The sequence below is a fragment of the Aotus nancymaae genome, unplaced genomic scaffold, assembly GCF_030222135.1.
Source record: "Aotus nancymaae isolate 86718 unplaced genomic scaffold, 86718_ANA_hifiasm-v0.15.2.pri h1tg000029l, whole genome shotgun sequence".
NCBI lineage: Eukaryota > Metazoa > Chordata > Mammalia > Primates > Aotidae > Aotus > Aotus nancymaae.
The window spans coordinates 69,868,157-69,890,113 of NW_026988442.1; positions in this window are offsets into that span (position 1 = coordinate 69,868,157).

Sequence of the window (21,957 nt, forward strand, 5' to 3'; positions counted from 1 at the left end):
TAGGGAGAAGATGCTTACACATGAGAAACTATTAGAGAATGCTATCTAGAAATATTTATTCAAAAATGTTATTGTCAAGATTCTAGACCACAATGAGGACATCAATGTGGTCTGGAAAATCACAGAGCAATGTCATGCAATATATGGAACAAATGCCTCTTTTTTTATGACATCTTCCATGATTCCTTCAGTAAAACTCATCTTCTTTATTTCCTTCCCGGATCTTGCTGGCTCATTTTACGTTCTCCACTTTTTTTTATCTTTTATGGCTTTTATTAAACAATTTTTTACTTATAACTACTACATAATCATGAATAACACATTATATTTGGTTGTTCTTTTTCTTAATTCTCCTTTTGTAATGAATTGTAGTCCCTGTGTACTTTTTCCATGAGTTTGACCTTTTGAGATGATTCTGCCACGTATAGAATATTTGATATTCTGACTTTATCTTGCTTTCTCATTATTTCATCTGTCATTGTTCTCTATCACTGATATTTTCTGTACACTAGATATTAGATCTATAGGCTAGATTAGATTCAGGTTGAGCATTTCTGGGCAGAATGTTTTCTGGGTGGTGTTAGGCATCTATATTAATGACTGTGATGTGAGTTATCTGTACACACAATAGCAGAATTTGTAACACACCTTGGTGTAGTGCTCTGCAGCTTCTGCTTTGTTACCATGCTCAGCAGCAATATGGGGTATCATTGTAAAAGAAAAGATTGCACTTATGTAACACTATGACCTCTGATCAATTACATTATCTCTTCAAGTTTATATTTTCTTATCTATAAAATGGGGATAATGATATCTAGTATACATTATTCTTTTGAAGTTTTGAGACAATACCTAGAGTTTTTGTTCATAATAGGCACTCAGTTAATGGTAGTTTATTAGTAGCAGTAGTAGTAATAATGTTTGTGATACTAGTAGTATTCAGTGATATAGGCCTGCATGATGAAAGTATTTAAAACTGGCATTCATACTACAAACAGAACAACAATGCTGTTCAAACAGAATCCCTATTGTAGCAGATGGACTTTCCTGTTTGCTTGTTTGGTTGTTTAACATGCTACCATGTGGTATGATTTAAATGGAGGATATCGTTTTAAATCATTTTCAGAACAAATCAGGATATAAATGATCCAATAAAAAAAGTTAAAACATTATTCATGGGCAAAAGGCTCTCTCAGGGCTCTCAGGTTTCTTTGCCCCATGATCATTTCTTACATCCTACTACTTGAATGCAAGGAGACAGATGTACATGCAAGATCCAGAAACCTACATTTGGGCTGTTCCTAATAATTTACAAAACACAAATTAGCGCTGTGGTAAACAGATTAAGTTTTAAAGTCAGTCTGCTTGTCCTCAAATGCAGGTTTTATCACTTGTTAGCTGTTTAACATTGGCCATGATACATAATCTCCCTGAACCTTAGGCACATTTATTTTCAAGAAAGCTCAAAGGGATGTTGTGAGTATAGAACAGAGATACATAAACCTCCAACTTGCCAGGCACGGTATGTCATGCCTGTAATCACAGCACTTTGGGAGGTCAAGGCAGGTGGATCACCTGAGCTCAGGAGTTCAAGACCAGCCTGGCCAACATGGTGAAACCTAGTGTTTACTAAAAATACAAAAATTAGCCAGGCATAGTGGCACACACCTGTAATCCCAGCTACTTGGGAGGCTAAGGCAGAATTGTTGAACCCGGGAGGTGGAGGTTGTGCCAAGATCATGCCACTGCACTCCAGCCTGGACCACAGAGTGAGATTTAGTCTTAAAATAAAACAAAAACCTCCAACTTGAAGTGACTTCCTAACACACACTAGGCATTATCATAGTTTTATTATTATATACCCACTTTTCTGGTTCTGCAGTTTTGCCCATAGTGGGCAGTTATTAATGCTTAGAAATCAGTGTAGTTTTAGTAGGAGAGATCAGGGTTGCAGCAAGGTCTGTGCACTGCACAAAGGAACTACATATAATAATGGAAAGGAGGAGTGACATCCACATTTCTTCAGTTTATCAAACTATATGCCCTAATCTGAGGTTGCATTTGTCCAAAGAGAGCTTCTTCTAATTAGAACAAAAGTACCATATAGATTAATATTGCCTTAGATGAAAATCTAAGCAGAACGAATTGCAGGAACAAAATTAGTGAAGAAAAGGGAACCAATTTACAATAGGTTGTTCATTATGATACAGTTAATATAAGATGAACTACTGAACAGTGAGATATGTAGGAGATGTTGTTCTTTATAACCTGCTGAACCCCAAGGTGGGCTTTAAAAATAGTTTCTAAAAGAAATCATTAAGAGTTGTATGAATATAATTAATGAACTACTTTATTATCAAAGAAAAGATCCTTGTTGCAGAAAATACGTCAGTATCGATTCTCATATTGTCTCCTGAGATTAGTCATTCAAAATGTAATTTATATTTTTCCTCAGATAGTTTAAAATGACATTTTGGCTCCATTAGAACAGAGAGTTTCTTCTACTATGTATTAACTTATTGGTAATGCCTCAAGTCATGACTTTGCTTTCTTGCTGCATGTCCTGTGGGGATGCACCGCCATGTTGAATCTGAAAATATCAAGACTAAATAACTGGCAATCTGGAATACTTTTCTGATCTTGACGGTATTACTTCAGATGGCTTTTAAAATTTTATAAGTTAAAAATAAGGATTTTCCTGATTTTCATGATATATTTTTACCCATGCAAGGCTTTTACATTTGCCTTATAAATAAACAGGTATGGGGAAAAGGAACATCTATTTTATTTTTTATGCTCCACAAGTACCACTTTACTTCTTGAACAAAGAGGAATTTTTATTCCAGGAAGAGTGATATGCTTGTATAATATCAAGTAGATGTTCAATGCTTCTAAGTGATAAATTTACATAAAGGATAGTTTGCTTTCTCATCAGAATCTGTACATTAAAGATTTTCTGTCAGAAAATCAGAATGAAGACTAAAATCAAGGCTTGGGTTTGTCTCTTTAATACTACACATATCATTCTATGCACCTTTTGAAAACAACCAAACCGAGCATCACTTTTCAATGTTGACACTGTACTTTGCTGATGCTATTATTTTCTTTTCAGGTAAGGGGACTGTGAGGAATGCTTAATGCACATATTATTTTCCTCCTTAGTGGGAAAAAAAAAACTCCCATTTAAATAAAATAATTCTGAAATTTGAAACATTTTTCATTACTTTTGTCCTTTGAAAACTAAATATGTTACACTTTTGGTTTCATGCAAAGCAATTAAAACCAGTAATTTTAGACAAAATATGTACAATGTTAATCTTGGGCTTTCTTTAACTAAGGGGCATAATTTATTAGAGTACGCTGATATTTGAAAATTCTTTATTTCTGATAAATTCATAGGTATTCTCAAAATTATTTTTAGAAATTGGAAGAATATCATTTCTTAAAATAAGCATTGCTTATGGTAACAACAAAGAACTGCTATAAGAAGTGTCCAAGTTGTGTTATTTTGTTATTGCTCTTATATTTTTTTGGTGAATTCAAGCCTTGTTCTAATATTGTGAAAAATAGGAGGAAAAGACATTAAAACATTTCTAGGATATTAGAGTTAACATCATAACCACCAACTGTCAGCAGGCTTTGGGGAGCCAGCAGGGAGCCATGTTTATCTGACATAATGGATGTGTGGTCACGGATCTCATTAAGCTATAACAACCTTTCGGAAACCATTGCTCCCCTCCCAAAGTCCACTCTAAATGTCCTCTTTCCTAGTCCACTGAGGTTCATATTGCTTATAAGGTCATCATGATTTTTTTTGTTGTTTTTGGTCTCTAAGCTGATTTTCACATGTAACAGAAGAATCCTGTCAAATGAAAATTGAGATATTTGTCTCTCAAAAATCCATTGTCAAGTAAGACACCACTTTAGGCTCATTAGAAAAGTTCTTGGATAAGCATAGTTCCTGTGACCGATGGTCCTGAGATAATGAGACACCCAGCACTTGAAATACGCAGTTGTCTTTACCTGAAGTCAGTTGGGTGAAATATACAAGTGATCTAACTTTAGTGACCTTGGTGAATACATTCTACAGAGCAAATTTTAGCCAAAGGCTGGAGCCAAAAATATAACCAGCTCTAAGGTGTGTGGAGCAATTTGTGCACCCATAGGGTTTTTTGTCCCTTTTTACTTGTGTTATGTCGTAGATAGTTAGAAGCAATAGAAAACCGATATAAACATGTACTAATGATAAATTAAAGAGTATGCTTGAAAAATAATTTAAAAAGTCCTCCATCCACTTGGTAGTGAAAGCAAAACTGTTGAATGTCCAAGCCTCCTCATTCAGCTTTGTTGGTATTCAGTGCTTTAATCCTTTATTCAGATTCTCATGAATCCTATATTTCCCATGAAAGCGAGTATAGGATATTAGAACGATAGTGCAATGAAATAATTATTAAAATGGCAAAGACTCTAAAAATGGAAATTCTCTTTTTATTTAGTGATGGATTTTTCTTTTTCCATGAGAGAGGGATAGTAGTCGATAACACTGACAATCTATGCTTTAGTGGATTTTTTTAATTGAACATCTATTGATTATTTACTTGCAAATTACACTGTTAGTAGATAACATGAAAAGACTGATCATATTGATTTTTTTAAGCTAATTTAAAATTTTGGATTTCTATTTCCCATAGAATTGAAATGAATAGAAGTTTATTTGGGAAAAATAATTTAGCATAATGCTAGAGCTCTAAAAATCATAGGAAAGATTTATTTCAGAGAACATGTCTACTTTATTATTTATGGAGAGTTCCCTCTAAATTCATTTTTATATTTGAGCCATCTCTTATCTCTATATATATTTAAATAGATTTGATATTTGATTTTCAGAAATGTGTTAGGAAACCTTTGGAGCCATTTAGATATATCTGTGGTCCTAAGCACTCAAACTATAAGAACTTTGTCTAAAAATTATAATAGTAGAATCAAGAAAATTATGAACATATCTAATATAAGCCCTTATGAAAAATTATATAATGTAAATTATATAATTTATTCAATGCCTGTATGAGACATTGGACTAAGAACAACTGTCATAGCCCATTTTACAGTGTTATTATTATTATTGTTTTTTTGAGATGGAGTCTCACATTGTTGCTCAGTCTGGAGTCCAATGGCATGATCTCGGCTCACTGCAACCTCTGCCTCCCAAGTTCAAGCAATTCTCCTGCCTCAGCCTCCCAAGTAGCTGGGATTACAGGCATACACCACCACCACCAGCTAATTTTTTGTATCTTTAGTAGAGACAGGGCTTCACCATGTTGGCCAGACTAGTCTGGAACTCCTGACCTTGTGATCCGCCCACCTCACAACATGAGTTCTTAGTTGAACTAAGAACTAAGAGCAATTGTCTTAGCCCATTTTACTTTTTTTTCTTTTCTTTTTGAGATGGAACCTGGCACTGTTGCCCAGGCTGGAGTGCAATGGCAGGATATTGGCTCACTGCAACCTCTGCCTCCCAGGTTCAAGCAATTCTACTGCCTCAGCCTCCCAAGTAGCTAAGATCACAGGTGAGCACCACCACCCCTCCCAGGCCCTGGCTAATTTTTTGTATCTTTAGTAGAGATGAAGTTTTACCATGTTGGCCAGGCTGGTCTGGAACTCCTGACCTCATGATCCACCCGCCTTAGCCTCCCAAAGTGTTGGGATTACAGGTGTGAGCCACTACACCCAACCTTTATGGTGTTTTAACAGTAGACTGGGTGACTTATAAAAAAACGGATACACTTCTGGAGGCTTAGATGTCCAATATTAGGCTGTCAGCATTTGGTGAGGGCCCTTTTGCTGTGTCAGCTCATGGCAGAAGGCAGAGGTGCAAAAAGAGGAGGATAGAAGGAGAACAAATTCAGCCTTTTTATCAGCAGCCCACTCCTGTGATAACTAACCCATTCTCACAACAGCTGCTTTAATCCATTAATGAGGGCAGAACTCTTGTTACCTAATCATCTCTTACAGGTTCTACGGCTCTACAACATTGAATTGAGAATTAAGTTTACATAAACTTTAGGGGACACATTTAAACCATAGCAGCAACTTTCCTGAGCAGTATAATTTTATTTTAACTCAGCAAATGTTTTTAAAAATAGAACTTGTTTTTAAAAGTCAATTTTTATATTATGAAATTTATCAACATATTTTTTTCTCATCTCAGAATTAAACAACTAAGCAGAACTCAGAAAATGTACTATTTACATTTTAGGGCATCTGTCTATTCTAATTAAGTTAAAATATATAAATTTTATGTATACATTTTTGCCTTAAATATAAATCTTTATGTTAAATATGTATAATTTTATAATTATTTTTATAATATATGCCTTTATGCTCATGTATATTTGTTCCATTGATTCAGTGTTTTAGCTAAATGAGAACTAACATCTGATCACATAAAAATTTCATCAATTTTTTAAAAAGCAGGATAGAATAATTGTGGCATAACATTGCCTAGATATGAGACATAGTATAATCTTCAACTTTTAAAAATTTTACATTGTTATCAGATTTTTTCAAGGTCGTCATTATTACCACTGATCATTATACTCTAGAATTTATCTTAACTTCACATTAAATTGATCCAGCATTTTTGGGTGAGGTGATGGGAGGCAAGAGGACGTTTGCAACGGGTGATGGCATATTCCAAATGACAAAAGGGAAGAATTTTAAATCTGATATATTTTATATCTTATTGAAATAGAAATTATCGTGGAATATAGATTTGGCCCTGAAGCCAAATACTTAGGTTTCTGTTCAGGCTTTTTATTCTACTGTTTTCTAGTGGAGAAACTCTGAACAAGTCACTTAATTTCTTCAAACCGAGAGTTTGTATCTGTAAAATGTAACTAATGACAGCTTATTACATGAGGTTGTTTCAAAATTGAATAAGATAATGAAAGTGCTTTACAAATTTTATAGCACTTTACGGAATTAAAACTTAATTATTCCACAATAGTAATAATCAAAGTTTACTTTTGTGATTTTTAAAAATTATCCAATTTTGCAATCTTCTTTTGTTTAAGTTTTGTTTCCTGAACTTGCTTCTATGGATGGTAGGAAAATTTAACTGAAGAACAATTTATTACTTCAAAAATATTTCTTGGAGATATACTAAATAAAATTGCCCTTTGGAAAATTTGTGAATGACACTATAATGAAAATCATAGCTAGGGCTGCAGAGTAAACCCTGTGTGGTAGACACAGAGCTTGAGAAGAGTGGGGGAATATGTGCACAACTAATCCTATAGTTCATTATTCTGTGTTGTTAAATGCCATTAGAAAAGTAGAGATGAAATACCGTGGAACCTCAGCTTTCATTATTTATAAATCTAAGTACTTTTAAAAAAGAGGGTTAAATGATATTTTATCTGATTTAGACTTACATTACCAGAAGAGTACACAACCTCAAGGAACATGTAAAATAAGACATTATTATTTAAATGAATTTTCTAATAAAATACTTACATTAATAATTGAAATATAAACACAAAAAGAATCACTGCTCGGCAGTGGAATTAATTTAAAATCTAGACCCCGAAGAAGTTTTCAAAATATAAACAGAGTTTTGGTTTATTTAAAAAAATACAAATCTTTGGTGCTAATGAATTATCTCTCGGGATCTGCAAGACTGGACCAATTAAATCATTTTAGCTGTTCTCCTTTTGAACCACATGTTTATCAACTTAAGATTGATAACTAATTCATCAACCATAAGCAGAAAATGTCATAGAAAATAGTTATTTCAATCTGTGATTTTTCCAAAACTCTACATTTTGTGAACTATATGGCATGATAAGAATTAAAAATGAAAAGTATGATCTTAGTCATATCTAGCTCTATTTAATGGGATGTGTCAATGAGAAATGATACATCATTGTTGTTAAAGCCAGAGGTAGATATGTATACAATTTTGTTAATTGAAAAGAACTAGGATGTCCAATCCATTTGGCACCCTGCATGCAATTAGAATGACCTTTTTTAGAAATACAAAGAGATCTTCAGTCTAAAACCCTTTAATGGTTTCCAGTTGCTTTTAGAATAAAATGAAACTTTCCTTGGCAGGACATCTGGGAATAATGATGACCTATATTTTGCTCTCCTATTTGATTCCACCTCCATTCAGATTTGTTTAGTAACCTTTCCCGCCTCTGCACCTCAGTCTATGATGCACATCGGGCTATGAGCCTCCTTCCCTCACAGCATTTGCCAACAAGTGCTGTGATAGTTGCCCAGTGCTGACATTTTTTTCTCTTAGACTGTGAACTACTTGAGGATAGTGAATATATTTTATTTCTGTCTCTGATTTGTAGTGTCTAGAACATGTTAGGACATTTAAGACAGATGAATAAAGGAAACCAATGATCTTCACAACTGGTCTTAAAAAAATTGACTGGAGAACTTCTGATAGGTACAGGCACTGTGAAGCTCTTCAGATGTTTAAATAAAGAAGACATGAGCTGTTCACTGCTTGCATTTTTAAGGCTTGGTTAAATATAAGGCTGAGAAAATGTTTCAGAAAATATGTGGCTACTATTTCCTTGAATGAGACCCAAGTAAAGTAACTCTGGTGAGCTGAAAAGAGACAGGTTTTGATTACACTGCAGCCTATTATAAGCTCCTATGCAAATATAGTACTAATGAGTTATGTGTGAAATAGAAGGTCAAAAAATACCTTTATTATTCTGCATTGTATCAAACTTATCTCTGTCTTATATATATACTCACAGGACTCAATCCAATATTTGGAAAATGCCCAGCTTTAAAGAAACTATTTGGAGCATTGATTTCAGGCCAATCTTTGCTAAATCAAAGGGTGCCAGTTTCCTTCATGCCAAACAGCACAATAAACCCCTCTGCAAAAGGAATAAAGTCTGCTGAGAAATAACTGATGAGGCTTTTAATGTCAATAAATGTCATCTTGTGCATCAGTATTGTGAGAGTTTCCTTTTCATAAGTGGAAGAGGGATTTTATAAACTCTCCCATGAAAGAATGGGGATTTAGAGTTGGCACTAGTAGACCCTGTAATAAAACAAATCCTTCCTTCCAGTTCCCCTAGAAATGAAGAATAGCACTTGAACTTCTCATTTGGTAATATGTGGATTATAGATATCCCTCTTCTGTACCACTAAGGTGTGTGTCATCTTTTTTCTACATTCATAAATATTCTCTTGGGAGAAAAAGGAAGTGGAAAAGAATTGAGAAATTGTCTTTTGGCTTCATTAGATGTTGCTTGATTAAAGATTTGGAAGTTACTGTGAAAATACATTTAGTTTTCTGACAATCTTGTAAATGAAGCTCAACAAGTATGCACCAGAGTACTGATCAGACACTTGTGGGGAAGCTTTTACACAGCTGACAGATTCTGCTAATGAATCCTGGATTGGCACAATATTTAATTTGGCTTTTTCTTATATAGAGCAGGTAAGAATCAGCCAATGGTATGAGGTCAGAGATGCCATTTATTTAGCATATTGTCCTTTTTGCATTTTGTGATATATTCTAGCTTAAAATATTTTGCTATTCTGCATATAATTAATTTATAAAAAATCATGGGTCATCTTTTACAGGATTAGAATGTTAAATGTTATTTGGAAAAGACAAAAATGCCCTTTTGTCATTTCATTGTTTGGCCAAGACTTTTTTCTTTTTTATTTTTTTACTGCAAAATTTGCACACTGCAAATGAGAAGTTAGCTGCCTTGGTGACTGCCAAAAACTAATAAACACTTTAAACTCAAAGTGTATTTTTTCACATATCCATAGAACATGAAGGTTAGAGCTAGGTTTTTTTATTAAGGAAAAAGTGATTATAAGAAGGCCCATTAAAAAATCAGGTTCATTACTGAGAGGAAAAAATGATAAATAGTAGCTTTTATATTTAAGGGACAATTGATAGACTTGTGTATATACATTGATGTAACAGTTTGAACTTATGGGTTTTCAGGGACTAAAGCTAATGCATAATAAGAAAATAAGCATATGCAAATAATTTACTAAATCAATTTGCATGAATTAAGCTCATAATTTAATTAATATGAATAATTTGCATGATTCTTTTCATCTAGATACAAATTAAGGTAGATAAAATACAATTTGGATAATTTGTTAGCAAAATCCTTCAAATACTAAAATATGTGATATTTAAAATAGCAAAAGTATTAATTAACCATTTGCTTTTTGCAAATCCTAAAGTAATGAGAGAGAGCAGGAAAATTCTGCTTACCAAAATACAAAGTCAACTTCACACCAAAAGATCATGTATATCCTTTCTTCATGATAAAGAAAGAAAAATTATATTTATACAGTAACACCTAGAAGACAAAGCTCAGAAATTCAAATAGTAATTAAAATAGTGATAAACCAACCACCAAATTATTCTTAGCTATTTTTGTCCATATTAATTATATTTTAAAATGTAAGACTTTTAGCATTTAAAATGTGAACATGTAGTTTTTGCTAATATTTTTATTTTGTTACAGTTATGAGTCTTTGCATTACACCCAATTGGACACATGGATATTTAGGGAAATACTTTTTTTCATATATGTAAAATATCTAATAGTGTTTTCTAGATCTTCCATGATCCAATTTTGTGGCACGAGTTCATAGCAAGAGATTTGCATTCTAAATTTTATTATCAGTAGCCAAATTGTGAATCTGCATTTTTTAAAGTAATTTTAAGGATGTGGTCAACATAATTACTTTAAAAATTTTTTTATTTCATTTTCATTTTTTCACCTTTGCCTCCCAGTGTAATTAATTTCTGATACCTTCAAAATACTTATATCAGCAGTTTCACTCCTTTTTATGTTCCTAGGAGATAGGATCCTAGCCCTGACATTTGTCTCCAAAGAAATGGCTGCCAGATCTCGTTAAGTGCATTTGTCTGGTACAAACTCAAGTTTAATAGAAAGAAGTACTCAATAGAAAAATCATTAAGTTTTCCTCCTTCTTCTTCTTCTTCTTTTTTTTTTTTTTCATTTTCAGGCATTTAATGAGGAATTAAAGGAGATTTGTGATTGGGGTACAAATTGGTTCACAATGCATGTGTCTGTAACCATGCATAAAGCTAATGTTTTGAGACACTGCTTTAGATTTTAAAATGCATTTTCACATACAGTTCAACAGCCAGCAAGTTTCAAAGCACTGCAGAGAGAGACTGGAATTCAGATCTTCCAATCTCTAAGTCTTTTGCTTTTTAACTATAATATCATAATGTAGCATTCCAGAGTGATGACATTAATACTTAATAAAATATAGTGATATGACAATAAAGCACAGAGTTTTGTTATTTAAATCTCAGAACTACAAGAAGCATATATGTGTTTTCTTTCTCCTTACTAGCTCAGAGCCAATGGGAGGCTAAAATCTTGTTCTAGTAATGGTTTATGTTCTCAGAACATTTTTGGAATTCTTATTTTGGCATGCCTTCAGAGACTATAGCTTTTTCCATTAAACTTGATGCTTTCATATCTTGATTTCTAAAATGTAACTCTGACTTTTAAAAATAATCAGAAATTATATAAAGTTAAGATCTCTGAATGAAGTGAGTGATTTGACTTGTTATTTTGGTTTTGACTTTCAAAGTTTGAGCCTAATTTTTTAAGTGGTAGTTTGTGTCTAAAGAGAATTATAGGAGAAACAGTTAAAAATAAACTTCCAATCTATGTCTACCTTAAATAATAGCTTCACTTTGAGTCTTTAGGACTGGAAGAGTCACCTAGAATCTTATATTATCAGATATATATGTTTTATATCTGAATATGTCTAACATATGCAAAATATGTCAAACATATGCTTTATATCAAAATACATGTAACATATGCAGAGAGAGAGACATACTAACATGTCTTATATTCCATTTTTAGGTAGTGTGAGTACGGCCAACTTCAGTCCAAGTCATGTACATCACCTATATAACACAGATATTACCTAAACTTTTCCCAAAGCAATAACTTTTGTTACTAAGTGAATGATTATGAAGTGGCATTTGAGAGTGTATAATTGCCAACCTACAACACCAAGGATATCCAGCCTGGCTGTGGTCCAGATCACCAGATAAATCACTATCTTTGAGAATGAATCAGGCTACAGCTGATATTTTATTCCTTTATGTACAAATTCTGCAGCCTGCTAGCACACTTATTCCTACCTTCCTCCCTAGTTCACTCACAAAGCAAGTGGGGAGAGCTCAGTCAGGAGAAAAACCATTTTTAAATAATTGTGTCTGTGCTATAGGATTTATTTTATTGAGAACCCCTCCTTCCCTATTTTCCTTTCTCTCTTTTTTCCCCCTTTCTCTTTCTCTTCTTTGTCCCCTTCCTTCTTCCCTCTCTCCCTTCATCTTTAAGTCTTACTGTTCTCAAAGTAAAAGGAAGGCAGAAATATATCGGTGGGGGTAAGAAATCCTTGAAAGAAGGCTAAATTTGAAATAGCCTGAAAGCAACTCAGATCAATCTCAAACTATCAGTTTAATTGTATTATCATCTTAAAGATGATTAAAGAATCCTTAAAGCATTTTGGTTATTATCGTCAGGATTTCTTCACTGTTTTGAAAGGTGAAAGGTTAATGACTCATTTATGGAGGTATGCAGTTTTCTTTTATTTTTCACTTACAATTATCTTCACTTGTTTTAAAATGCAATCCAGCCTCCAAAATGTATTGTAGTCATTCATTATTTCTGTCAATTAGAGTTTCTAAATCACAGAGTGAAAATGAATCATAAATAAGCATTAATTGATTTCAATCACTGAATGCCCACTTCCCAAAGAAATGAATGGGGCAGATTTACTTTTGAAAATCTGCTTTCCGTGGCAGCTGGAGCATTGGGGCTCAGCAGATGTTAGTTTCTAAAAGCTGGTATTCACTTTGGGAACTGACTCTGGATGTCTGTGTTGCTTCTCCCCAAGGAATAAAATGTTGACAGAGTGGTGTCAACGCTAGAGGATTTTTGACTGCTGTAATGGTAACTTCATAGAGCATTGGTGCTCTCCAAACACTGCAGTGTGATACGGTGAGCTCCCAGATATCTCATGGAGAAGCCATTTATTTATAAACAACAAACCCTACACTTCCTTCCAGGTTTCATACATAGATCTAATTTTAGAAAGGCAATACAAGTATCCTTAAATTTAGTGTAAAAAATACAATGATCTTATCAAGGAAAAGTAATGTTATAAATGTAGAAAATTCCACTTACAGCCATTGTGGGAACATTTGCATTGCTTGTAAAATTAAAATCAACAATTTCTTTTTTATAAAGAAGACAATTCTATTGTGAATTAGGCTCTGTTATAATTGACATCTCTCTAACATTTAGAATCCAGGTTACTATTCCAGGAGGGGTGTTCTAATGAGGTTGTTACCATAGAAACTTTCCAATCATTGATGTACTTTTTACTATGAGAAACTTAAATGCTATGGCAAATTTAGAATTTTAAAATTATTTAGAAACAGAACAAATTCTGAGGGGTAATATATTGTTCTTTTATCTAAAATAAGGCCCTTGAGCAACTAATTATTTTGAAGATTGAAGAAAGGGGTTTATTAGTGCCATTGGATAACTAAGTCTAAGAGCAAAGACCAAGAGAAGAATTTGGTCTGGTAAATGCAATTTGTCAATAAAGATGCAGTGTTAGAAAATCTAAATGACCATTAGTTCGATTTGGGATTGCTAATACTTAAAATAGCCAGAATGATTTTTATATAAAATGGGATAAATAAGCTTCTGAAGGAAACATAGAGAAGGTGGCTTTCTTATCATAAACTGCCAATTAACTTAATCAAATTGGTTTAAAATTTAAGTGGAAAATATTTTATCCTCTAAATCATGTTAATATTGTAATGATAATATCTGTCTGTAATGTTTCATAAAGGATTTTGTATAAAATGGATTTGTAGCTTTATGAAAATGTATTGCCTCATGGTCATCATTTTAAACTACTGCTGCAATTAGATTATAAACTCTTTGAAGGTAAAGCCCACTAGGACAGTGGCCACGAAAGGAAGAATGTAGATTGAAATATCTCAGTAAGATTAAGGAACCATGTTTAATTTGGTTTTATACATGCATTGCTATTGAATAATGAGTTTTCTCAGCATTATAGATGTGACATATGACAGAAGATTAGACAAAGTATACATTATGTTCTGGATATCAACTTGTGCTATTCTCATTTTTATTCTATATGAATAATGTTTTCAGGCAGAAATTCACCAAGTTATTGCCTGAGAGTTAGTTGCCTGTTCATTTATTGAGGAATCATTCATAATGTCAAGAGTCAATGCTGTATGTGCAGAGGAGAAAAGTGAGTTCTAATTAAGGAACAACTACTCAAATTTAAAAAAGTGAATTATCTAATTTTACATTGTATCCTTTGAAAATGATCAGTAGTGTTGCTTAGAACACATTTCTGCTTTGATTTCTCATTTATCCATGCTTAGTCCATTGAGATTTCTCAGAATAATATGAGGCATCAAGTCAATTAAGGTTGACTTAACTTTAAGATTGAATTTACAATTTATCTCAATATGTTATACATCTATTTATTCTGGCTCTACTGCTCTGAATAATAATGTAAAGAGTGATTTTATTTATTTTACTATCTTTGTTCTTGTTACATAAAATCAAATCAGACCTTTTAAAATGTAGAATTCAGATTTTGTTTATTCTATATTTTGTCTTGCAATGAAGTCCTAAAATTGAAAATGAGTACATATTTGGGTATTTTTTATGATAGTAAAACATGTTCTCTAAGTTGGAAGCAAAGAGTCATTTTAAAAATCTCCAAAGTGGACAGTTTCCAGTAATATCTATTTCTAAGTAATTCCTGAAACTATGGCACAGACTTAGCAATTCAAATACATATTTTAAATGCAAGATTACACTTTGAACTGTTATAAATATTTTTTGAATATTTATAAATGCAATTATTTTATTTAAAAGCATTCAAAAAGATTTAAGATTCAGTAATGTCTAAATGTATTTGGCATTCTTGATAATGTCCCCCAAAGCACAGGAAATTTTTATTGAAAACCTATTTTCTGGATCCAACCTCAAGCAAATTTATTTCTTCCTTCACCTTTTAGCAGGTTACTGTGGTGCTGTGTGGTAGAGGAATATGGGCTGAAAAATAACCACACACTCCTCATTTCCTGACGTTATTAGAGGTCTGTGAAAGACATCTGGGTTTTTTTCCAGCTTATTCTTGTTCTTCAAAACATTAAAAAGTGAGAGAATTTATACAAGAAAGAATATTAGACTTTGACGCTTCATTTTCAGAGGAGACTTGTGAGAAGAAAAGTGACACCATGTGATTTATTCTCATGACAAGATTGTAAAAGGAACAAGACCTATGAAAACTCAATCCGTTGTTGTTAAATTATTTACATGTGTACACTATGTCTTACTTATTCTGAATGCCATATTTATAAAATGAGTGCTTCAAAATTGGAATATAGACGCTTCATATAGAGCTACTTTTAACTTTAAACAAGTAACTTCTATCTTCTTAGTTTGATGGTAATTACATGGTTTTAAAATGTACTTTCTTATTTTTGTGGTAGCATATTTTTTCAATAGATAGCTCTGCATATGCTGACATCAAATCATACTGCTGTCCTTCAAAATACATACTAGCTCACTTAAGTTTTAAAATGTGGAGATCTATCTAGCTGTACATTTCATGTGTTTCAATTGAAAAGCACTAGGTATGATTTTCTAAATATTTTTTGAAGTCAAGTAATCTATCTTAAAATTTTAATTGCTAAAAAAAAAATTGCTAATCCAAATAGTACATAGTAAACACTTGCTTCTTTTTTGCACATGTATTATATTGTAAAATTAAATGCAGGCCGGGCTCAGTAGCTCATGCTTGTTATCACAGCACTTTGAGAAGCCGAAGTGGGTGGATCACGAAGTCAAGAGTTTGAGACTTGCTTGACTAACATAGTGAAACCCCATCTCTACTAAAAATACAAAAATTAGTGGGTGTGGTGGTATGCACCTGTAATCCCAGCTACTCAGGAGGCTGAGTTGCTTGGACCCAGGAGGCGGAGGTTGCAGTGAGCTGAGATCATGCCACTTCATTCTAACCCTGGTGACAGAGGGAGATTCTGTCTCAAAAAAAAAAAAAAAAAAAAAAAAAGCAATGCTTTCTTTAGATATACAAATAAATAAATTTAATTTCCTTTCTCATATTTGAAATAAGCCAAAAGCATTTGACTACAGAATTATGGACCCATATTATTTTAAAAAGAAAGAAAGAAAGGATTTATAAGGAAATTCAGTTTTCAATGATTATTTTTTAACCATATATGTGTAAAGGTTTTCTTATAAAATAGGTAATTTTTAATGCTATGCATAAAGAATCACTGCTTCCCTCAAAGTGCTTATATTCTAATAGAGAAGTTGCTAGCATTAGGAATCTCAGTTTTGTAACAAGCAAAATAAATATAGCAGGATTCTTGGTAAACCAGATTGTTTTTGCAGTGATAATTGCAGCAAACTGTAGACTGTGATAGTCTAATGGACTGTTGAAATACACAAATAGAAATCTATAAGGATCAGTGACTATAAAGTCACTCGATCAGATTTTAGAGCTAAACATTGAGTACTCATGGCCATGAAGATCTCAACAATAGAAACTGGGGACTTCTAAAGGGGGAGGAAGGGAGAGGAGAAAGGGTTTTAAAAATAACTGTTGGGTGATATGCTCAGTACCTGGGTGATGGGGTCATGCATGCCCCAAATTTCATCATTATTCAATATACCCAGGTAACAAACACACACATGTACCTTCTGAATCCAAAATACAAGTTTAAATAAATAAATAAATAAAATAGAAGTTTACATCTGCTACCTTATATGACTTTGTAAGGCCTCTGTGGAATAGGTAACACAGCGCTGACAAACTTATGTGTAAATGAGATAATATAAACACTTAGTTTCATAGCCTATAATTAGACTGAATTCTGTGTTCAAGGACTTTTTGTCCCCCTCACAGTAGGAGGCCTGTGGATCATTTATTGGAACAAATAGATTCACTAGAAAGGTAAATGGCTATAGATACAATTAATATCACATTGGAAGAATAGAATTTTAAAAAAATACAAATTATCTTGGAGGTCATGTGAATAATGAAATTGACAGTTTTGCCTTGCTGCCTGGATTAACATGAATGTATTCAGGACATTCTACTTCCACTTTAGTTTACTTTAAACTCCTTTCCTGCCTTCATCTGTAAAAATGTAGAGACTGTTAACTGGGTGAATGCTGTTATGGAGTCTTAGTGTGACTGAGAATAAGGAGGTTGGATTCTTTGATTGGTGCATCAATATCCCACTAAACTGACAAATTTCTCCCTTAATATTTATGTATGCTCTGCATAGAACTAAATAAAACAAATCTGTAGAATTCTGTGAACTTCTGCAAAAGAGGATGTGAGTATAATACAAATGTTATTTATTTGGGTTTAGGAGGAATAGTCTGGCACACAAAAGATAGTTAAGTGGACTAAGACCTGGCACCCATACCGAATTCCAGTTAATGTCACCTTGGTTTTCACAACTGCTGATACATAGGACTATTCACCAGGAATTGAATGGAACTACAAACTAATTTCATATTGGATCCTGAGCAGTCTTGACATAGTAATGGCTTTTTGTTTCTTGGGGTTGGATTTTAATCCAAAAATGCTATCCTCAGCAATGTAGCAATAAACCTCTGAGTTTTCTAATCTCCTTGTAAAAATGGTCACATTATACATGGTTGAAGATGTAGCATTGCATATATTAATCATTAAATGTTAGCATTAGCTAAACTCCTTTCCAATTCAAAAAAATCTATGTTGAAAAGATATTTTCCTACTTCAAATGGGGCAAATTTGGAATCTGAATAAACTTAGAAGCCACTGGAGTACAGTTTAATGCCAGAGGTAGTAGTTAACTCACCCTCTGAGTACTCTCAGAATATTTAAGTCATTGGTTACCTACGACCCATCTGTATGGTCATTTTACATATTGATTTCTTCTTAAACATAAGGAAACAAAAAATTTAATTAAAGGATACACACATGCACACACACAGGCTAAATGATTGTTTATGTAAACTATACCAGATACTTCAATTACTTAATGATTATTAGGGAACTATAAACTATGGAGTCTACTGTACTACTTACTCCCTTGAAATCAATTTACTTACAGTAATGGCATATCACATGTTCTTATTAAGGGACTTTTTAAAACCAGAAGGTGCTAAAGAGTATATTGTAGCATAATACACATTTGGTAACTTATACTCTTGTGCGTTGCTACACATCTTGCTAAAAACATATATACATCCCATTGTGGATATGTTCTAAAATATAGGGGTCCATCTGCTGATTTTTAAAAAAGCCTTTTTATATATACATATTACATTCATATTTTGTTATTCTCTGTGAACAGAAAACTATTTTATTTTGCAATTTGAAATTCACGTATTAACTAACCACGGTACCTAACATTTGACTAATTTGGCTAATTCACATAAATGCCACAAATATTCATTGTACTTTAGCAGCATTTTGGTATATACAAGATGGAAAAAACATGGCATCTGATAGAATATTTTTCTTGAACTATTTTCTCCTGTTTTCAGTTGCCTATGCACTTATCCATTGTCAAATTGTAGCACTGAAAGGAAACTGACTTTAAGTGCTAAGGAAATTTATTAATAAAATTTATTACTAAATAGTTGAATATATTGGGTTTCATTTATTATATTTAGTTTTATTTAATATATAAATTAAGATGAAGAGACTGAAACCTAAGGAAGTGAATTAATTATTTTCTAGAACACAGGGTTGTGTTAAAATCAGGACAAAAAGTCATTTTTAAAGTTCATTGTATGTTTTATTAATTCAATTTAAGGTAACAATAATTTTAGTTTTCACAGCATTTAACTAATAATATTATACAATAAAATAAGCATGATGAGTGACATGCTTTGAATCTACTTTCTATGTTTATTGGACTGATTCTTTTGCAAGCAGTCCTGTCACTTAACAAATTCGTAACAAGAACCCTTTACTATAGCTATACATCAATTTAAGTATTTTACAACTGCACAGGCCAAGTGGCCCCTCATAGTGCTGACCTTGAATAATCTGTTACCATCTTATACTTTATCTTTGTGGATTCCAAATAAAACTTGGCTGAATATTAAAGCCAACTGCACACATTAAGTCATAATAAAAAAAAAAAAAAAAAAAAAAGTCCTACAGCCAAAAGTTATTGAAAAGGAACTTAAATCATTACCTCAGTAATGATTTAAATTCAGGCTATAGCCTGAATATTTGTGAACCCAGAATCCATACATTTAAATCTAGTCCCCTATATGATAGTGTTAAAAGGTGGGTCTTCGGCAGGTGATTGGATAGTTAGCTCCTTTATAATTTCATGGATGAGATTAGTGCACAGAGAGCTAGCTGGCCCCTTCCAACATGTGAGGACATAGAACATGACATCTATGAATTAGAAGATGGCTCTCACCAGACACCATCTGCAGGCACCTTGATCTTGGAATTCCCAGCCTCCAGACTTGTGACAAATAAGTTTCTGTTGCTTATAAGCCATCCATTTTACGGCATTTTTGTTATAGCAGTTCAAATAAACTAAGACAACTAAGTCTCTTGAAAAATTATAAAAGGAGAGTTGTATTGCATGCACCATATCTTCTTGAAAGCCACTTTCTAATCCCTCCCAAACTCTAAGTAGAAATTGATCACTTGCATCTATCACTGCTCTATAACCTTATCTTTTCTCTTTTACTAAACTCCTCAAAATCTTTTATTTTTAATGCAGCTGTCACGCAGGTTTGCTCTTTTACACACACCTCTATGCTACTAAAACGCACGCACATGTACACTTTCCTGGAAATCCGTTTTACTCCCTCTGGTGGCTTCTTCTATGTCCACTGCCTTGCCTTTCTGGCTTTTCTAGTACTAGTTCACACATTCAGTAGATATGTGTCGTGAACTATAAGAAGAGGGGGAAATTTTCAATACTATATTTTGTTTTGTCTGTTACATTTATTCCCTTTGCGTTTTTCAAGAGAACATTGTGATCTTAAAATAGAAAGGAGCTAACTATCCATTCCTTGCATCCCATGTGTTATATCAAAGACAAATAAAGGTTAATTTTTTTGTGATAGCCTACATAAAACATTATTTCTTACATTTTATGATCAGTAAAAGTGATGCTGCCCTCAAGGAACATAATAAACAGCTTACTAGGGATTGAGGAAGGAAGAGAAGGAAAAATTGACATTGTTCTCAGGAAACTCTTGGTTTCCTAGGAAAGAAAATTGATTCGATAATTCTACACAACTTTAGTTTTAAGTACGATAGAAAAATGTAGACATGATGACAAAATAGAGAAAGACTTCAAAGCAATAGTCACTTTCGGCGATGAAAAAATTTGAGTTATGCCTTACCGGAAAATTAACAAGACAGAATCTTTGGAGGTACTGAAAAAAGTGGAGCACAGATTTGTAGAAGGGAAGTCCTACAGGATCTGTGCAAATGGACTCTACTCTTCTATGTGATTTTGGTGTTCATAGGCTGTAGATAGTATATTTCAGGACTGTTATTTTCTTACACAAATTTTCAAAATAAATGTGGGAAACTTATGATTATGATTTTAGTAGAAAAATAATTTATATCCAGAAATTCACAAGCAAAACTGAAAATAGAATTACTCAGCTTACAAATTGTTAATATCTATTTTAGTGGAAAACCTAATCAGATTTTCTATCTCATAGAAACAGAACTCTGTATACACAGAGTGCTTTTCACTGAACTATTATTTTCATACCATAAAAAAACTATATAATATGTAAGAGTCCCATACAAAGAAGATACAAGTCTCTTCACAAATTTATCTCAGCTCTCAAATGGGTCAGATTGCAATACTTTTAATCCACTTGTACATTGTTCCCACTGCTGTACCTAGAGAGCACTGAACTTTTTCTTTTTTTATATGTTTCTATCGTATCTATTAATTTTAAAATGCAATTTTCTTATGAGATATTTTTTCACAAAGTTATGAACCTTCAGGGCAATGTTCAGAAATGTTCTTGAGGAATAATCATGAAGTAGTCATGTCAACAAATAACTACTGTACATAATACAAATGAAAATACTAATATGACAAAAAAAATAAAAACTAGCAATTTTTAAAAATGTAGGCTTAGTAACCTGACAGAAAGTATATATTTTTAAACAAACAATTTCTAAGAATTTATTAAGTTACAATCAATTAACTGGGTACTTTCTCTGAACTGAAAAATCCAAATATTTGATGCATGTAACAGGAAATTTTATTTGCCATGCCATAAGCAAATAATAAATAAGTTATATAAAACGAGATACCTGGATGAAATCAGCCTGGAGATGGCACAGGGATTCTGTGGTGACCCACAATTATTCTGTTTGGTTGCTCTGCCATTGATAATGAATTAGTTTTACTCCTCTAGCTTTTCACCTGCCGGCAGCAAGATGGTTGTCATAGGTCTAGATAGCTTCTCTACTCAAAGCAGAAAAAAAGCAAGAAGGGATGTCAGAAGGGAATCGCCTAGGGTAGCTCTCTGCTTTTATTATGGAAGGAAAAAAATTCTAGAAACCTTTCAACAATTTTCTGCTAATATTCCATTGATCAAAATTGGATCACATGCTCATCCCTAGCTGAAAGAGCGGCTAAGGAGAGAATTTCTGGAAAGAGGGAGTGTGCTAGTCATGACTTTCTTGGACCCATTATGATATATCTTTTGGGCTTAATGCATCGTCTTCCCGAACAAAGGCAGAGTTTCATTTTGAAGAAAGAAGTGTCTATGTTGAATATTAGTGGAATGTTGTAGGGGCAAG